At 50.3% G+C, this 21,061-nt stretch overlaps 1 pseudogene; it reads right to left on the reverse strand.

The window, feature by feature from the left end:
* LOC147113010 (uncharacterized) overlaps window positions 1-21,061 on the reverse strand; it is a 182,848-nt pseudogene that overhangs the window by 19,214 nt on the left and 142,573 nt on the right.

The following is a 21,061-nucleotide window of genomic DNA, read 5'->3' on the forward strand; positions in this document are numbered from 1 at the left end:
GTCCCGCACTCCCCCCCCCCGTCCTGCACTCCCCCCCCAACTCTCCACACTGGTCTCGCTCTCGCCGCTGGTCCTACCCTCGTCAGTGGTCTCAGGTCTCAATGCAGCGCTCCCTCAGTACTGCCCCTGCGACGGTGCAGCACTCCCTCACTACTGCCCCTCCGACTGTGCGACACCCCCTCAGCACTGCCCCTCCAACATTGCAGCATTACCTCAGTACTGCCCCTCCGACAGTGCAGCATTCCCTCAGTACTGCCCCGCCGACAGTGCAGCGCTCCCTCAGTACTGCCCCTCCGACAATGCAGCGTTCCCTCAGTACTGCCCCTCCGACAGTGCAGTGTTCCCTCAGTACTGCCCCGCCGACAGTGTGGCGCTCCCTCAGCACTGCCCCGCCGACTGTGCAGCGCTCCCTCATTATTGACCCGCCGACAGTGCAGCGCTCTCTCTGTACTGCCCCGCCGACACGGCAGCGCTCCCTCATTACTGCCCCACCGACAGTGCAGCGCTCTCTCTGTACTGCCCCGCCGACAGGGCAGCGCTCCCTCAGTAATGCCCCTCCGACAGTGCAGCGTTCCCTCAGTACTGCCCCTCTGACAGTGCAGCGTTCCCTCAATACTGCCCCGCCGACAGTGCGGCGCTCCCTCAGCACTGCCCCGCCGACTGTGCAGCGCTCCCTCAGTACTGCCCCTCCGACAATACAGCGTTCCCTCAGTACTGCCCTGCCAACAGTGAAGCGCTCCCTCAGTACTGCCCCGCCGACACTGTGGTGCTCCCTCAGTACTGCCCCTCCAACAGTGCAGCGCTCCCTCAGTAGTGCTCCGCCGAGAGTGCGGCGCTCCCTGTGTACTGCCCCTCCGACAGTGCAGCACTCCCTCAGTACTGCCCCTCCGACAGTGCAGCACTCCCTCAGTACTGCCCCGACAGTGCAGCACTCCCTCAGTACTGCCCCTTCGACAGTGCAGCGCTCCCACAGTACTGCCCCTCCGACAGTGCAGCGCTCCCTCAGTACTGCCCCTCCGACAGTGCAGCACTCCCTCAGTACTGCCCCGACAGTGCAGCACTCCCTCAGTACTGCCCCTCCGACAGTGCAGCGCTCCCTCGGTACTGCCCCTCCGACAGTGCAGCGCTCCCTCGGTACTGCCCCTCCGACAGTGCAGCACTCCCTCGGTACTGCCCCCTCCAACAGTGCAGCGCTCCCTGTGTACTGCCCCTCCGACAGTGCAACACTCCCTCAGTACTGCCCCTCCACCAGTGCAGCGCTCCCTCAGTGCTGCCCCTCCACCAGTGCAGCAATGAACGGGCATGGGTTGGGGTGACAATAACACTTTTTTGGGGGAGGGAATTTACTTGAGGGAGATTGCGGGATAAAGATAGAAAGAGAGGGAGAGAGAAAGTTTGTGAGTACTGAAGGGCAATCTTTGTTGCGATGGTAACCACAGGGAAATCCACTAACACTTCTTTACCCAGAGAGTGGTAAGAATGTGGAACTCACTACCACAGGGAGTGGTTGAGGCGAATAGCATAGATACATTTAAGGGGAAGCTAGATAAGCACATGAGGGAGAAAGGAATAGAAGGATATGTTGACGGGGTGAGATGAAGAGGGGTGGGAGCAGGCTCGTGTGGAGCATAAACACCGCCATGGAGCTGACGGGCCGAATGGCTTGTTTCTGTAATTCTTTCGGAAAACTCTTCCTCATTAATCTCCATCTTGTTGCCGACTTCTGTAAAACCTGAAATGCAAAATATACGGCACTTAAATAACAAAGCAAAGAAAAATGTGCTGAGACAATAAGGAAGTTACGATAGATAAGAAACTATGCAGAAGAATGCAATATCACTTAGTGATGTGCCAAGAAAGACCATCTGAAAATACCAGCAGGTCTCCTGTAGCATTGCTGGAAAGTATTCCGTGACCTAGATTGCAGTTTCTAAAAATGATCATACGCCCATGGGAGGGTAATCGTGGCAACTGTACTGCCCTTCAGTACAATCTCTCATTCTCTCTCCCCCTCTCTTTCTCTCTCTCTTGCTGTTTCTCTTTAGTTGAAATACAGAAAATGTGATGGAGTTATAGAACACATGACTGAGACAGGGTAAAAATGTAACACAGCTCATTGATACAAGCCCTCGCAGATATAATGGCCCAGAAATTCGGGTCGGGGGCTTCCCGCGGGTGCAAGCCTCCGACCTGCACTTACCTAGCGCGCCGGCCGTTGTGCTGTGGGCCCGCGAGGGATTCCGATCCTGGGCCTCCTCCAACTGCCGGCGCGCAGTGCTTGCGTATCCCAGGGGCGCAGTTAGTTCGATGCGTCCCCTGGGATCACGTGGGCCATGGAGAGCCAATGGTAGCAGGGAAATGCCCATTCATAAAGTTGACAGGAAGAGCTGTCAAAACTATAAATACTATAAGCCCCAAAACATCACTAAAACTTCAAATAAATTTTTTTTAAATCACATTTTTAAAATAACTATAAATTACATAAAATAACTATTTTAAACAATAATTTAAATTTTTGAAAAAATTAATTACATTTTCTAACGGGGCTAAAAATAAACTTACCTTTCTTCAAAGTATTTAAAAATAATAAACCTGTGGAAAAAATGTTTTAATTTTAATTAATTCACCACTTACCTTGTTAAAAGCAGGCCTTGCGCCTGCTTTTTAAAAGTGTAACTGCTGGAGACTTACCCTCCCAGAGAAACCTGCAAAAAAAACGTAAGTTCCATGCGCACGCGCTGCCTCTCCAGCGTACGCGTTCGACCTCTGAACCCCTTCTTTTAAGGGAACAGAAGTTCTGGTTTCCCGCGCATGCGCAGTGCATGCATGAAACCGGCACTTCCATTGGGCCTACGGGTGAGTACCCCGTGCGTACTCACCCATGGAGACCCGAATTTCTGGGCCAATATGTCTTATTATCTTTGCAAAATGTGCTTAAGGCGCAAGTAAATTCCCTTCCCCCAAAAAGTGTTACTGTAACCCCAACCTACCACATTAGTTCAATGTTGAATGTTTAAATGTCTTAATCTAAACGTACACTCTCGGGAGCCGCAAGCCTACATATCGTTGTACTGCACTTGTGCACTAACAATGACAATAAAGTTGATTATGATTATGATTATGATTATGATTTAACCCTTATCCGTTCATTGCTGCACTGTCGGAGGGGCAGTACTGAGGGATCGCTGCACTGTCGGAGGGGCAGTACTGAGGGAGCGCCGCACTGCCGGAGGGGCAGTACTGAGGGAGCGCCGCACTGGCGGAGGGGCAGTACTGAGGGAGCGCCGCACTGGCGGAGGGGCAGTACTGAGGGAGCGCTGCACAGGCGGAGGGGCCAGTACTGAGGGAGCGCTGCACTGTCGGAGGGGCAGTACTGGAGGGAGCGCTGCACTGTCGGAGGGGCAGTACTGGAGGGAGTGCAGCACTGTCAGAGGGTCAGTACTGAGGCAGCGCTGCACTGTCAGAAGGGCAGTATTGAGGGAGCGCTGCACTGTCGGAGGGTCAGTACTGGAGGGAGCGCTGCACTGTCGGAGGGTCAGTACTGGAGGAAGCGCTGCACTGTCGGAGGGTCAGTACTGGAGGAAGTGCTGCACTGTCGGAGGGTCAGTACTGGAGGGAGCGCTGCACTGTCGGAGGGTCAGTACTGGAGGAAGCGCTGCACTGTCGGAGGGGCAGGACTGAGGGAGTGCTGCACTGTCGGAGGGTCAGTACTGGAGGAAGCGCTGCACTGTCAGAAGGGCAGTGCTGTGGGAGCGCTGCACTTTTGGAGGGGCAGTACTGGAGGGGGCGCTGCACTGTCGGAGGGGCAGTACTGAGGGAGCGCTGCACTGTCGGAGGGGCAGGACTGAGGGAGTGCTGCACTGTCGATGGGGCAGTGCTGAGGGAGCGCTGCACTTTTGGAGGGGCAGTGCACTGATTGCCAGCTCTGTATGGTGGGCCGGGGGGGAACAGCGCAGCCTGTGGAGGAGCAGTGAATGACAGACCGCAACTTCTGGATTTCTGCATTAGGCTAAATCATGAAGTTCAGTCAATTTCAAAGGCAAAATGATGACAAACACTGCCAGTTCGCCGTCATCGTGGACCGTAAATTCGGGGCCAATACAAAGACACTGGTGTGGATTTATTTTGACCTGAATTTATAATATACCGCTGTTGAAATTCACAAAAAGATTTTTTAAAGAGGATAAAAAGGCAGCTTGAGAATTACAAAGTTACAATTTGATCTTTTTCAAAGCAGTTTTATTATTGACTTAAATAGCACGTCTGAAACTGCCACTGTGCTGGCTGACTCCTCCCCACCCCCAAGGGCTTTTCACAGTGAACAAGTAATTAACCCCTTACTTCTACTTGCCACCTTGAATTGCTGAATGTAAAGACAAGTTGTATTAGGTTTATAAGTTTCAGCTCGAAGCGATACCACCAGGCTCACTACTGCGAAAGTTCTTGTGGTACAAGTTCTTTTGAAGTCGGGAGTTGGAGGCGATATCTGGTGATAATGGACAATGCTTTGTGGGCTGGGTCATGAAAGAAATGTGCACAATGTTCGGGATAGAACAGAATTTCCATATCCCATAACACCCGCAAGAACAAATCGAACAGTTAAAACTGAGATCTTAAAATACCCCTGAGTTTGATGGCAATTGGAGGAAGTGTGTTTGAAAGTATTGATGTCACACAAATTTTCCTACTCTGTTAAATTTTTCTTGGTACCTTTGCTTTCCGATTGATGTAAGCGTATGATTGTAGAATTTCATCATCCACTGCTAAGAGAAATGGTACACGATTTTACTAAGTGCAATCCGGGAAGAAAATCAGGTGAATTGACATAAGGAGAATGTGGGAACATGATAAACCATGCACAAGCAATTAAAGGGACAGTTTAAAGGAATGAATAGGCAGACATGAGATGTTGTATCAGAACAACAAAGACTATAAGAAACAATTGATCACAAAGGCAATTATGTGTACTTTGTATGGAGGTTTTGGTTTAATTAATTAAATCAAAAGGGGTTAAATGATTTGTTTGCCTGATATAAAATTTGGGAACAAATGAAAATCTAGAAATCAAATGGGAATATGTTTTGGTGTAAGGAGCAAAGATTCGGATTGGTGTATTATGTCAGGAAGCAAAGAGACATTATTTTGGAGGCAATAAAACTTCAATTTCCTGATACACATCACTAATTATGGGAATTATTGATGAGATAATTTAATGATGGGACTGTATCAAGCCTCTCATTGAATGGACAAGCAGGAATGTTTTTATCTATTAGATGAAAGATCCTTTTTGGAACAGAAGGTAGATTTTAACATAATTTCTTAAAGCAGGTTTCTCCCCCTCTGTAAAACATGACTTAAATGTTTCCACAAGACACAAAATCAAGCACTGACAAAATGTCTTTCTGTCTCTCAGTGACAAAAGTAAAATGAGCTGGCACAAACATGGCAGCAAACAGTGGGCTCCTGACTATACTGACTTTGAATGAAATGGTCCCTAAGGGCTCAAGGCAGTAAACTTCATGGCAGAAATCAGCCATCTCTTGATCTGCTCCTGTTGCCACAATTACAAGCCCGAGTAGGACAGACACAGTTAAGCAGAGTCTCAGCCTCTTGGTGTCCACTCTGATCACTGTTGAACGCGCTGAATGACTCTGCACCTTCAGGTGGATCTGCTGTTTGAGCAGCGAGTTCAGATCTTTTTATGCTGTATTCTGAAGATATTTTTGATTACTTTAGGCAGAAATATTAAATGCTGAAGACAAAAAGCAGCTAATTGATTCTGGAATTGTTTCTTCGTTCCAACATTGTGATGGATTTAGACATCATTAACTCCCTGAGTGTCGGCTCCAGGGAAGTCTGAACACCTGGGGCAGCCATTTTATAAATGATTCCAGTGTAGGTGTCTACGTACTCCTGGCAAAAAATACTGAACTCGGAGAGGTTCAACAGAAAAGGTTTAATTGTTGAGACTGCATGTTGAACACAAAATGGCGTCAGAGCCTACACCAAGTCTGACTGCCTTTCATCAGTCCACAGCTTCGACTGCTCCTCCCCCGCTCTGGGCTTAACTATGTTGCAGATCGAGTTTCTTAAAGGTGTGATCCTTCTTAAAGGCATGACGCCTGATTTATAGTCTACGGACCGAAAAGCGGATTGTGTCCTTTCTGTGATCGGTACGCCACACAGCTCCCCCCAGAATCCGCTAGTAGGGAGTGTACGAACCGGCGTGGCGGCTTGGTGGCACGGCCGGAACAGCTCTTGGCGGTTGGTGTCGGGAGTGGGGCGGTCGGATGCGTCGGGCTCTTAGGCGGTCTGCCCCGCGGTGGGGGTTGGCCCACTTGAACGGGTTCATCGGGCTATAGGTGCGCCAGCTTGAGCCGGTCGACCGACACCTTGTCAGTTCTGCCGCCCACTTCGAGGAGGAAGAACTTGTTCCCCGTCTGGAGTACCTTGTAGGGTCCGTCGTATGGGGGCCGTAGAGGTCCTCGGTGGGCGTCATGGCGCACGAAAACAAATTTGGCCATGTGCAGGCTAGGTGGTACACGGGTTGCTGGTTCGCCGTGCCGGCCGGTGGGTACCGGAGAGAACTGTTGTGCTCGGTTGGCGAAAGCGCGGCGTTGCTGGTCAGCCGACCAGGGGGTCGTGGCAGTGGGCAGGAACTCTCCGGGTACGCGCAGCGGCTGGCCGTACACAAGTTCCGCCGCCGAGGCTTGCAGGTCTTCCTTGAGTGTAGGCCAAGTAGCACCCACGGGAGGCGGTCGATCCAAGCCTCGTCCTCGAGGCTGGCGCGGAGGGACGCCTTCATGGACCTGTGGAATCGCTCGCACAGTCCGTTGGCTTGGGGGTGGTAAGCCGTAGTGTGGTGAACGGCCACCCCGAAGTTTCGGGCGATGGCGGCCCACAGATCAGAGGTGAACTGCGGGCATCTATCCGACGTCATGTCGGAGGGGACGCCGAACCGAGTGACCCAGGTACCGATGAACGCCCTCGCGATGTTGGCGGTGGTGGTGGACGTCAGTGGAATGGCCTCGGGCCAGCGGGTGGTACGGTCCACGATTGTCAGCAGGTGCGTTTGACCTTGTGATGGCAGCAGGGGGCCGACGAGGTCGATGTGGACGTGGTCAAACCTTCTTTCTGGCACGGTGAACTCCTCGAGTGGGGCTTTGACGTGCTGGTGGATTTTGGCATGCTGGTAAGCTATGCAGGATCTGGACCAGACGCGCACATCTTTGCGCAGGCCGTGCCAGACAAATCGGTTGGCCACCAGTCTAATGGACGCGCGGGTGCCGGGGTGTGAGAGGCCGTGGACGATGTCGAACACCCGTTTTCGCCAGGACGCCGGGACTACGGGGCGGGGTTGCGCCAAGGAGGTGTCGCATTTGACTGTGACGGCGGACGGGCCGCAGGCGACGTCGGTCAGTCGCAGCCCTGGGAGGGTTGTGGGCGCGGAGAGCAGATCGGGGTCGGTGCGTTGCTCCGCTGCCAGTTGAGCATAGTCCACTGTCAGGTGGGCGCCGTGGACGGTGGGGCGGGATAGGCAGTCGGCCACCACGTTGTCTCGACCGGAGACGTGCCGGATGTCCGTGGTGAATTTGGACACCGCGGCGAGCTGGCGTTGCTGCCTGGCTGTCCACGGGTCCGCAGATTTCGCCATCGCGAATGTCAGGGGTTTGTGGTCGACAAACGCGGTGAAGGGGCGGCCCTCCAGAAGAAATCTAAAATGGCGGACTGCCAGGTTCAGTGCGAGGAGCTCGCGGTCAAAGGCGCTGTATTTGGCCTCCGGGGGGCGCAGTTGGCGGCTGAAAAAGGCCAGCGGTTGCCAGGCCCCGTAGACCCACTGTTCGAACACGGCGCCGACCGCGTGGTCGGAGGCGTCCGTGGTGAGGGCCACCCTGGCGTTGGGCTGTGGGTGAGCGAGCATGGTGGCGTCGGCGAGCGCCTTTTTGGTGGAGTCGAAACCGGTCAACATGTCCGCCGACCACTCGATCGCCATTCTGTCTTTCTTACCCCGGAGGGCTTCGTATAGGGCCACATGAGGGAGGCCGCTCCGGGAATGAAGCGGTTGTAAAAGTTGATCATCCCCAAGAACTCCTGGAGGCCTTTGATGGTGGTAGGCCGGGGGAACTGCTGGACGGCTTGCACCTTGGCGGGCAGGGGAATGGCTCCGTCCTGCGTGATGTGGTGGCCGAGGAATTCGATCCTGCTGAGGCCGAATTGGCACTTGGCTGGGCTGATGATGAGCCCGTGCTCACTGAGCCACTGGAACAGGGTGCGGAGGTGCTCGATGTGTTCCTGCTTGGAGGAACTAGCTACCAGGATGTCATCCAGGTAGACAAAGAGGAACTTCAGGTCCCGGAGGACCGAGTCCATGAGCCGCTGGAAGGCCTGGGCCGTGTTTTTGAGGCCGAAGGGCATTCGGAGGAACTCGAATAGCCCAAAAGGGGTGATTATGGCCGTCCTGGGAACGTCCGTGGGGTGGACTGGCACCTGATGGTAACCGCGCACCAGGTCAACTTTGGAGAAGACTGAGCGGCCGGCCAGTCTAGCCGAGAAGTCTTGAATGTGCGGTATGGGGTACCGATCCGGCGTGGTGGCGTCGTTTAGGCGCCGGTAGTCCCCGCAGGGGCGCCATCCCCTGTCGGGTTTGGTGACGATGTGGAGTGGGGAGGCCCAGGGGCTGTTGGAGTGGCGGATGATGCCGAGCTGTTCCATTGTGGCGAACTCGGCCCGCGTGATCTCCAGCTTGGCCGAGTCCAGCCTGCGGGCGTGGGCATACACCGGTGGGCCTGTGGTGGGGATGAAGTGTTCTACCCCGTGCTTAGCAACTTTCGTGGAGAAGGTCGGGTTGGTGAGGGCTGGGAACTCAGCCAGGAGTGCTGAGTAGTCGTCTGTTGAGTGGGCGCGGCACTGCCACGCCATTTTGGCGGGTTGGGGGGGGGCCATGGCGCCCGGGATAGGTGACATGGTGTTCATGTCCACGAGGCGGTGCTGAGGCATGTCGACCAACAGGCCGTGGGTGCACAGGAAATCTGCACCGAGGAGCGGGGAGAGCACCTTGGCGGTGATAAACTCCCAGTGGTAGCGGCGGCCTGCGAGGTCGATGGTGACAGTGCGGGTGCTGTACGTCCGGATGTCGGTGCCGTTGGCGGCAGCCAGCGCAGGGCCGCGGCCACCTCGCTGGATCTCGAGGGCGGACGCGGGGATGATGCTGCGCTGCGCGCCCGTGTCGCATAGGAAACGGCGTCCGGAGGCGCTGTCCGTAACGTACAGCAGCGCGCCTGCTTGCCCCATGGCCATCGTGTAGGCTGGTGTGGGGGCAGTTGGAAACGTGCAGGGATGGCTGCAGCGGCGTGCCCGTGCGCCGAACCGGATATGGAAGTAGCAGTAGCCCTGGGTCGGAGGGCTTGGGGGACGTGGGGGCCTGGGGGGCCTCGTGGCCGAGCTGTGTGGCCGCGCGATAGAGGGTGGAGTGCGCGCCGACGCTGCGGAGGCCAGGTCGGGGGTGACGGCGTGGTTGCAGCCGGCGGACAGGAGCTTATCGGCTTCGTCGGCCAGGGCCTCGAGGTCCGTGAGGCTGGACGCCACAATTGCCGGGCGGATGCTGGGAGGTAGTTGGCGGATAAAGAGCGTGCGGAAGAGGGAGCTGGGCAGTTTCTCGTCGGTCAGAGCAAGCATGTGTGAGAGCAAGTCTGACGGCGTGGAGTCACCGAGGCCCGGGAGGTCGAGGAGGTGGCAGTTGCACAAAAATTGGGAGGCTGTGAATTTTTTATGGAGCGCGGCCTTGAGATGTGCGTACTTGCCTTCCTCCGAAGGGTTTTGTAGTGTTGTCCAGACTTTCGTGATTGTGGAGCTGCCCAGGGAGGCGAGGAGGTAGTCGTACATCATTGCGTCGGTGGTGATGCCGCAGAGTCGGAATTGCGATTCGGCTTGAAGGAACCAGGCGGTGGCTAGGTTCTCCCAGAACTCCGGCAGCTTCACAGAAACTGCATTTGTGTCAGCCATGGTTACGCTTAGGAGTCGTCCTGAGCGGCGGGGTCACCAATGTAGGAGTCTACGTACTCCTAGCAAAAAATACTGAACTCGGAGAGGTTCAACAGAAAAGGTTTAATTGTTGAGACTGCATGTTGAACACAAAATGGCGTCAGAGCCTACACCAAGTCCGACTGCCTTTCATCAGTCCACAGCTTCGACTGCTCCTCCCCCGCTCTGGGCTTAACTATGTTGCAGATCGAGTTTCTTAAAGGTGTGATCCTTCTTAAAGGCATGACGCCTGATTTATAGTCTACGGACCGAAAAGCGGATTGTGTCCTTTCTGTGATCGGTACGCCACACCAGCGCTCAGACTGTGAGCCTGATAAATTCCCCAGTAATACAGCAATAACATTGGTGACGTGTCAGGAGTGGCTTGTTCTGTATGTTACAATTCAGCCTCACTCCCAAAACTCTTTCCTTGTTCTCACTGTAAAAGGCAGCTTCCACTAGCAGGCCCACACCTCGGGGTAATTTTGACTTTGCTGTGATATCAGATCAGCCGCCCGTTATACATCTCTCCAATAGAAATGAAAATCGGGAGAGATGTATAACGAGCGGCTGATCGGATATCGCCCGTTTTATACTATCTGCCAAAGTCAAAATTACTCTTTGTTTAAAAATGTGTCTGGAAATCCACGGTTGTCTCAGTTGGTAAGTTCTCCTGTGTTGTGGAACTGAACCATACAGACCAGGAAGGACCCAATGGGTGAAATTTGTCTTGGACGGCAGCACAAATCGTGCAACAGCGGATCGGCCGCCAGTTTTACACTCCGCCCGGTTCCATTGGAGTCAACAGAGAAGAAAATCGAGCTCCTGCCCAGGACAGGTTTCAGCCCCTGGTTTAATCTGCAGTCTGTGCTGAGTTATCGGATCTCAGACAGGTGAAACGGGCGGCCGATGCACATTTTTCGCTACCATCCAAGATGAGGGGTCTAGACAGAGTAGATAGAGAGAAACTGTTCCCATTGGCGGAGGGTCGTGAACCAGAGGACACAGATTTAAGGTGACTGGTAGAAGATCCAAAGGCGACATGTGGAAAAACTTTTATACGCAGCGAGTGTCTGGAATGCACTGCCTGAAAGGGTGGTGGAGGCAGATTCAGTCATGGCTTTCAAAAGGGAATTGGATAAGTATCTGAAGGAAAGAAATTTGCAAGGCGATGGGGAAAGGGCGGGGGAGTGGGACTAGCTGAAGTGCTCTTGCAGAGAGCCAGCACGGGCTCGACGGACCGAATGGCCACATTCTGTGCTGTAACCATTCTATGATTCTATGATGCTAAGATCTGGACCAAGTGATTGTTCTACTTTGAGGTCTGCCAACTTTTTAAGTACCTCCTATTTTTATCTATTTTAATCCTATCCAATATTGCTACGACCTCCTCCTCTACTGCTACATTGGCAGCATCCTCTTCTCTAGTGAAGACAATTGCAAAGTACTCATTTAGAACCTCAGCCAAGCCCTCTGCCTCCCCAAGAAGATCTCCCTTTTGGTTCCTAATCAGTCCCACCCTTCCTTTGACTACCTTTTTACTATTTATATGTTTATAAAAGACTTTTGGTTTCTCTTTTATGTTAGCTGCTAATCTATTCTCATACACTCTATTTGGCCCTTTTATTCCTTTGTTTTTAGATATTATAGACTCGAGTGGTTTACTAATAACTGAAATAAGACTAACTAGACTATAATTTTCTGCCTTGTCCTCATCTCCTGTTTTGAATAGGATGGCATATTTTGGCACAATTTTCTCTTCTACTGAATTTTGGAAAATTATAGTCAAAGCCTCTGCTATTCCTCCCTAGCTTCCCTAATGATTCATAGCTGTAAACCATGCAGTCCTGATGAGTTGCCTACCTTAAGGTTGAGCAGCTTCTTTAATACTATTTACATAGTAAAGTTCCCCTCCACCCATCTACCTCTGATGGTTCTACATCTCAATATCCACCTCCTCATTGAAACCAACATACTCATTTAGTATCACTCTATTCCCTGACTCTCAAATACAAGTTTGCTTCCTTGTCTCTTGGTGGTTCTGCATCTACCTGGCTTTTCCTATTAAGAATAATATACCTATACAAAGATGGCTAGTTGTTGCCTCTTTTGTTCTTTTTGCTCATTTTCGTACATACATCCTCCTAGCTTTTCTAGTCTTCCTTGTTGTAGTTTTCCTATCTATGCTCTATATTTGTCCTGGCTTTCATTTTTATTATCTGCGTCGGTTCTTTTTTCAGTTTCAAATTTGATCTACTTCCCCTTATTCACCTTTAGGACCCCAACCTTCGGTGCACTGCCATTGTCCTTACTGGAATGTGCCTGATTTGCACCTTTCCCATTACTGATCTGAGATTCTATTTGCCAGCTTTTCCTTCCATTTTGTTTGGGCAATGTCTCTTATTAACTTGTTACAATTTGCTTTTTCCAGTCAAGTACCCCTGGCCCTCAGCTTTTCATTTTCCTTTTCCAACTCTTACACTGAACCTAATTATATTGTGATCATTGCCTTACTTCTGGGTTGTCTACTCGCTCTGCTTAAATATACAGAACCAGGGTCAAGCAATGCTGCCTTCCTTGTTGGAATAGCAATATACCGACTGAGAAAACAATCCTGAACACACTGCAAAAAAACTCAATTTCCCTTCCACAAACATTTATCCTATCCCAGCCTAACTTTTGATAGGTAAAATCTCCTAAAATTATAACTCTTATCATAACACATGCCCCTCTGCAAATTTCACCTGCAACTTCCTTTCCTTTGTCTATCATATATCCTCATTAATGTGACTTTCGTGCTCCTTCCGGCCCCACAGAAATCTCTACAAAAAACTTGTACTTACTTTTTTCTGAGCAATATGCAGCAGTTCCTTTAAGGACCGCTGGTGAGGCTGCTGCATGCCTGGTTCCAATGGGTGTAGTGTGCGTGGTCCCATCTCCGCCCAATGGTACCTCAAAATCACATTGGGATCCTATGTACGTCACAGGATCCTGATTAGTATACAATCCCTATCACTTAAATGCACACGTTTAAATTGGGTAAATAGCACTAGCCAATTTGTCATTACCATTATTGTAAATGACCAAGTTGGCGCTAACAGCGTCGGTTATTTCGGGCAGAAACAGGTGTTCAGTGAGTAGTTCGCACCTTGTTAAGGTGCAATTACCTGTTATGCTTCTCTGTGTGGAGCCAGACGAGGAATTCAGGTGAAGAGAAGCTGGGCGAAGTTGACTGATCTCTGCGGACAGCATCAGTCTGGAAGCGCCAGTGAGGAGTTCGTGGTTCTTTGCCATGTCCTGTCAGTGTGAGAATCGTGCAAAAATTTTACAGAATGATTAGTGTGCATTGCACCAGGGAATAGCGTGAGTGGGTTGGAATTATAGAGCGCTGGGTTCCAGCAGTGCCTCCCGTGTTCCTGATTAATACAGGAGAGTTAATCAGCGATGGGGGAGATTAACGGGCTTTTAATGGAACCATTAACCATCCACCGTGTATAGAGGGGAAATCGCGTTAACACTGACGCGCCCACTGTAAGCAGCGGGGACTGTACTAAAAGTAGGTTCCCGCCTGAAACAGGTGAAAGGCCCCGGCGAGAACAGCAGTGGCCAGACTGGGACTGGGAAGAGGACAGCAGGTGGTACACTGCCATTATCATCCTGTTCCTGCTGGGCAGGAGGCCGTGAAAATCAACTCCATATACAAGGAGTCAATTTCCTCTGAGCACACATTGTTTTACAAAATTTTCAAGGTTTTGCTCGAAATAGCAATTTCAGGAAATCTTCCCACTATGTTTGCAATTGGTTATCTCTATTACTACTGTGGGGTTATTGTAAACAACAACAACTTGTATTTATATAGCACCTTTAACATAGTAAAACATCCCACGGCGCTTCACAGGAGTATTAAAAGACAAAGAAATTTGACACCGAGCCACATAAGGAGAAATTAGTGCATGTGACCAAAAGCTTGGTCAAAGAGATGGATTTTAAAGAGCGACTTAAAGGAGGAAAGAGAGGTAGCGAGATGGAGAGGTTTAGGGAGGGAATTCCAGAGCTTAGGGCCTAGGCAACAGAAGTGTCTCTGCTTCCACCACTTCTGTCGGCAGCGAGTTCCAGGTCCTCACCACTCGCTGCGTAAAAAAGTTTTTCCTCACGTCCCCCCTATATCTCTTGCCCAAAACCTTAAATCTGTGTCCCCTAGTCCTTGAACCATCAACTAGTGGGAACAGCCTTTCCCCGTCTACCCTATCCAAACGCATCATAATCTTGTGCACCTCTATCAAATCACCCCTCAACCTCCTTTGCTCTAATGAACACAAATCCAGCTTCTCCAACCTGTCCTTGTAGCTAAGATCCCCCAATCCCCGGAACCCTTCTGGTAAATCTCCTCTACACCCTCTCAAGGGCCTTCACATCCTTCCTAAAGTGTGGTGACCAGAACTGGATGCAATACTCCAGTTGTGGCCTAACCAGCGCTTTATAAAGATTCAGCATAACTTCTCTACTTTTGTACTCAATACCTCTATTTATGAAGCCCAAGATCCCATATGCTTTGCTAACCACTCTCTCAATATGTCCTGCTACCTTCAGGGACCTATGCACATTAACTCCCAGGTCCCTCTGTCCCTGCACACTCTTTAAAACTGTGCCATTAAGTGCATATTGCCTCTCCCTGTTCCTTCTGCCAAAATGCATCACCTCACACTTCTCTGTATTAAACTCCATCTACCACTTTCCTGAAAGGAACCAGGCGAGTGCAGTCCCACCCAGCTGGACGACGGTGGAGAGGCGTTGAAGAAGGATGGAGTGGTCAACCATGTCAAAGACTGCAGACAGGACAAGAAGGACGAGGAGGGATAGCTTACACCTTTGTCACAGTCACAAAGAATGTCATTTGTGACTTTGATGAGAGCCGTTTTGGTACTGTGGCAAGGGCGGAAACCTGATTGGAGGGATTCAAACATGGAGTTGCGGGAAAGATGGGCATGGATTTGCGAGGCGACAACATGTTCCAGGATTTCGGAGAGGAAAGGGAGGTTGAAGATGGGGCGGTAGTTTACAAGGACGGAGGGGTCAAGGGTTGTTTTTTTGAGGAGAGGGGTGATGACGGCAGATTTGAGGGAGAGGGGGACAATACCAGTTTCATCCACACAAGACCGTGTGAAGAATTAAGAATAAGTACAGGACACCAGCAATTTATTAAAAAAAGGTAAAGATTTCATTAAATCAAAACTGCTAAATAGTAGACAATTTGTTTCTTAAAGATATAAGTTGCATTAGCCGGGTGGAACCGTCAGTCCTCTGGTGCATTCATTTTTACTGGATAAAAATTAGAACAATTTTCTTTTTCTTCCCACTCCTCTTAAAGGCATTGGCTTTAGTTCTTTGAATGCTGGTCCCTCCCTGGTACCTGACCCATTAATCATGTGTGAGCTTTGACAGTTAGTGTTGGTAGGCTATTTGACCACAAGGGGCATCAGCCAATCATCTGCTTTCATAACATCAACACAGATCCGCTTCCAGCAGAGTTTGCCGGATAGCAATCAGCAGTGGGGAACCCTGGCTGATTTCCCATTTCCAATCCCAGAGGTCCTGTAGCCCTGTTACCGCTGTCCAGTTGGACGCCAGCTAACTCCGCACAGTCGGAGATCAGGCCTGGGCCTGTCCCAGTCGGCATAGCCTCACTGGGCCATTGGGGATGTGGAACCAATTTTACTTGGTTCTGATCAAGGATCTTGCACATAAATTGTCAGGTGTTGGTAGTCTATTAGCTGTGTATTCCCGTGCTACATCAAGTAAGCAAGTGAGTCAAAAGCCAAATACTGCGGATGCTGGAAATCAGAAATGAAAACAGAAAATGCTGGAAACACTCAGCAGGTCAGGCAGCATCTTTGGGGGTAATTCTAACCCCGCAAAACGGGTGGGTTTCGGGTGGGATGTGAAAATTAAAAAATTGTCAAACCCGCCTCGGGCCAGCCCACTTCCAGTGTTAACGGTGGTGGGATGGGGGACAGGCAACCAACCCGCTCCCAGGAGGCAGGTTGCTGATTTAAATATTTGAATGAGGATGTGTGCCTCAGATTTTATCTCTTGTCCAGCTTTAACGGTGGCTGGCCGGGTTTCCCCGGGTGCTAAAGGGAGGACTGGTGCATGGAACAGGAACAGGCTGGAAGTGCCTTTCCAGCTTGTGGGCCAGGAGCAGCAAGTGTGCTTCCCCCCGGCCCCCAAGCTAACCTGCTTCATTCCCCGGGATCGGAGCCCCCATGCAATCGGACCCCCCCACAATCAGATCCCCCCATGATCGGACCTCCCCCCGCCCCCCCGCACCACGATCACTGATCCCCCGGTGATCACCGACCTTCCCGATGCCCTCATCTCTGCCCCAATCTCTCGCCAACACCCCGACCCTCGAAGCCACACTGTATCCCCCTCCCCCCACCCTTGCGATCTCTATCCCTGTTCCTGGGCTGCGGCCTTTTCAGCAGCCTCCCCCCCCCCCCCCCCCCCACCCCCCCACTGTCAATCAGGTTGGCTTCCGGGTGGGGATGATGTTGAAAAAACCCACTCCCGACCAGAAATCCTCTCTCATGCTTTGAAATCTCACCCCAGTAAAGATCGGGGGCCAATGTTTCAGGTTGATGAGCAACTAAGCTCTCGATCTCTGCAATCCTGATTCCAGCACTAACCTTTTCTTCAGTTCCTCCATTCTCTCTCCATTCTTCTGTGTATCATCCATTAGGCCGTCCATTTCTAGGGCTGGAGAAACCTCCAACCTGAAGAATTTCAGTTCGACAAACACATCAGTACAATCTGGAGCTACAATCACTGGGGAACCAATCGACCCTCTCTCTAAACGCCTCTGTTGATTTTTGAAATATGTTGCTGATTCCCATTAGCTTGGCTGTTCACAACAGAAACAGTGTAGGATCTCACCACAGAACAGTTTTGAATCTGTCATAGAAACATAGACATAGAAGATAGGAGCAGGAGTAGGCCATTCGGCCCCTCGAGCCTGCTCCGCCATTCAATGAGATCATGGCTGATCATCCAAATTCAGTACCCTGTCCCTGCCTTCTCCCCATATCCCTTGATCCCGTTAGCCTTAAGAAATATATCCAACTCCTTCTTGAATATATTTAATGAATTGGCCTCCACTGCCTTCTGTGGTAGAGAATTCCACAGGTTCACCACTCTCTGGGTGAAGAAATTCCTCCTCATCTCAGTCCTAAAAAGCTTACCCCTTATCCTTAGACTATGACCCCTAGTTCTGGACTCCCCGGCCATCGGGAACATCCTTCCTGCATCTAGTCTGTCCAGGCCTGACAGAATTTTATAGGTTTTGATGAGATCCCCTCTCAATCTTCTAAACTCCAGTGAGTATAAGCCCAATCGAGCCAATCTCTCCTCGTACGTCATTCCTGCCGTCCCAGGTATCAGTCTGGTGAATCTTCGCTGCACTCCTTACATGGCAAGAACATCCTTCCTCAGATAAGGCGACCAAAACTGCACACAATACTCAAGGTGTGGTCTCACCAAGGCCCTGTACAACTGCAGCAAGACATCCTTGTTCCTGTACTCGAACCCTCTTGCTACGAAGGCCAACATACCATTTGCCTTCTTAACCGCCTGCTGCACCTGCATGCTTACCTTCAGCGACTGGTGCACAAGAACACCCAGGTCTCTTTGCACTTCCCCTTCTCCCAATCTATTGCCATTCAAATAATAATCTGCCTTCCTGTTTTTGCCACCAGAGTGGATAACCTCACATTTATCCACATTATAGTGCATTTGCCATGTTTCTACTCAGTCACCCAACCTGTCCAAATCGTACTGGAGTTTCACGACATCCTCCTCACAGCACACCCTCCCACCCAGCTTTGTGTCGTCTGCAAATTTGGAGATACTACATCCAATTCCCTCGTCCAGGTCATTAATATATATTGTGAACAGCTGAGGTCCTAGGACCGATCCTTGCGGTACCCCATTAGTCACTGCCTGCCACTCGGAAAACAACCCGTTTATTCCAACTCTTTGCTTTCTATCTGCCAACCAGTTGTCTATCCAAGTCAATACCTTGCCCCCAATCCCATGTGCCTTAATTTTACACGCTAATCTCTTATGCGGGACCTTATCGAAAGCCTTCTGAAAGTCCAAATACACCACATCCACTGGTTCTCCCTTATCTATTTTACCAGTTACATTCTCAAAAAATTCCAGTAGATTAGTCAAGCATGATTTACCTTTTATAAATCCATGTTGACTTTGTCCAATCCTGTCACTGCTTTCCAAGTGCTCTGCTATTACATCTTTTATAATGGACTCTAGCATTTTCCCCACTACCGATGTCAGGCTTCTGTACAAACAGAGTTTTGAAGAAGGGTCCAACCCGAAACGTCAACTCAAATTTCTCTCCACGGATGTTGCCTGACCTGCTGAGTTTTTCCAGCATTTTCTGTTGTTATTTCGGATTTCCAACATCTGCAGTATTTTGCTATCGTTCTGTACATGCCTGCCCCTTTAAGCCAGAACCTTGTCGCCACTTCTTCCTCTTGTCCGGCAGAGGACGCTCACCAGCTGTGTTTCTGAAGTCGATTATTTATTGTGGAGTCCTTCCATATAACAACCAGCGGAGGGCACTGCTAGCTATCACATTTGGCTCGTCTGCAACCCAGCCTTCAAACTAACCCTCCCCTTTGTGTCCAATTAGCCCTGGATCACCCACCTTCTCTCAGTGCCTGGACAGTCACTCCATCCACTGGGACTCACGATGAGCCATTAATGGGTAGCCTAACTTCTATCAATCTGGACCTTAGCTGGGTCCTGCTTTATGTGGACAATGAGGTAGCCCCACCACCATCGTCTCAATCCACATACGTACAGCACTAGGGTAATCAGTTTTACAAAGCATTTTAGGGGTACCTTTTAGCAAAAAAAAGATTGTGGGGCTGGATTTCCTCCATCCAGCTTCGCCGCTGTTATGAATGGTGATCCACTCCTGAAGTGATCTCCCTGCCCTCCGGATAGGCATTAAAAGAGATGTCCATCCTGCCTTTTGCGTGAATGTTAAAAGCTCCCGTATTGTAAGAGAAGAAGGGAGCTATTCCAGTGACCTGGCCAGTATTCCTCCCTCAACCAACACCGCCACAACCTGATTAACTGGTCATTCATCTCACTGTTGTTTTTGGGATCTTCCTGCCAAAGTAATCCATTGTTTGTGAAGTGTTGAGGTATTTCTGAGAGGCGTGATAAGGTGCGATATAAATGGAGGATATGAAAAAACCCTTGGCATTTTTTCAGCTATTATACTAGTCGACCACCGGTGGCATTGCACATGGGGAGTCAAGATTAAGCGTAGTCTTCAAGTGAAGTGAGGTTAGAGAGCAGGTGCTAACTGGACCACAGTGTGCAGACATCATCCTCGTTTTAAAGTCATGCATTCTGTTCTTAATTGTATCTAATATTTTGATTTTTAAACAGCAAAAGCAGTGGTAGTTTGGGAAGGAGTGAAGTACAATTGCCTGGGACATAGGAGTTTGGCTGAGGAGCAGGGAGCTGGAAAATTGAGACTCTACAGCACCACCATTGTCAGGAGGGTGTCATTACAGTGTGACATGTTTACATAGGCAAATGTGGGCATCGTAATTATAATGGGGACAAGTTGACATAAAAGTATGACAAAAATGTCACAATAGGAAGTAAGGTTTTACAAACAGAAATCACATATAAATGTACGCTTTTTAATATCTTCCTCTTCTTAGGCAGTCCCTCGGAACCGAGGATGATTTGCTTCCACATTAAAAATGAGTTCTCAGGTGACTGATGAGTCCAATGCGGGACCTACAGTCTGTCACAGGTGGGACAGATGGTGGTTGAAACGTCTGAGTTCCTGGGCAACGAGAGCAGTACGGTGTTCCGGTCTGTCATTGTTGGGGTTGTCCATGACGTTCCAGGTCCCGAACTTCATTTTAAAGGGTGGAAGATGCCTGTGCGTGAATTCTTTTAACATGGGGTGGCCGTTGCACACCAGCTACCACACGGGCTTGACAGAGCAAGGTCTTGGTCCAATGGCAAGGGGATCCAAGAGGATTGGAGACCAGGTTCTGCTACAATGGCCTAGCACACACACACAAACATACTCCTACTGTCCTCCTCCCTCCTTCCCGCAGGTCTTCTCTGCCTGGGTTTCGTAGGATGCATTGTGGTCCTCCCGACCTTGCCTTTGGCCCATGCTGCACCTTCCCTGGGCCCCGACCCCCGACCCCGCTGCTGGTCAATGCTGCGCCACTCCTGGGCCTTGACCTCGCTGCTGGGCTCATCCTCGCTCCTGGGTCCTGGCCTCGAACATATAACCACACCTCGCACCGTAACAGTAATATACCCCACACCCCTCACTATAACAGTGATATACCCCACACTCCTCATTGTAACTCCGATATATCCCACACACTGCACAGTAATAGAGATACACCCCACAGCCCTCACTGTAACAGTGATATAACCCACACCCCGCACCGTAACAGTGATATAACCCACAGCCCTCACTGTAACAGTGATATAACCCACACCCCGCACTGCAACTCCAATATACACCACACCCCTCACTGTAACAGTGATATACCCCACACCCCTCACTGTAACAGTGATATACCCCACACCCCTCACTGTAACAGTGATATACCCCACACCCCTCACTGTAACAGTGATATATATCATAGATGGGTGTCAATTCAAGTGTGCATTCCTGGAAAATGAAAATATCACCTGTATTGTATTAATTAAAGCAGTGATATTAGATTACTGCCTATCAGCTTTCTATTGTGAGTATCTGCTCTCTCTATATCCAGCCCTTTCTGGGCTGTTAAACTAGCAGCAGCCGCATTCCTCTCCTTCTGATGAATTCGTTTCATATCAAACAGCCCAGAAAGGTTTTTTCTTTGCTGGATATAGAGAGCAGATACTCACAGTAGAAAGCTGATAGACAGTAATCTAATATCACTGCTTTAATCAATACAATACAGGTGATATGTTCATGGACACGAGG

This window comes from Somniosus microcephalus, chromosome 9 (genome assembly GCF_052327205.1).
Source record: "Somniosus microcephalus isolate GS21.2 chromosome 9, FLI_Smic_1.0, whole genome shotgun sequence".
NCBI classification, from domain to species: domain Eukaryota; kingdom Metazoa; phylum Chordata; class Chondrichthyes; order Squaliformes; family Somniosidae; genus Somniosus; species Somniosus microcephalus.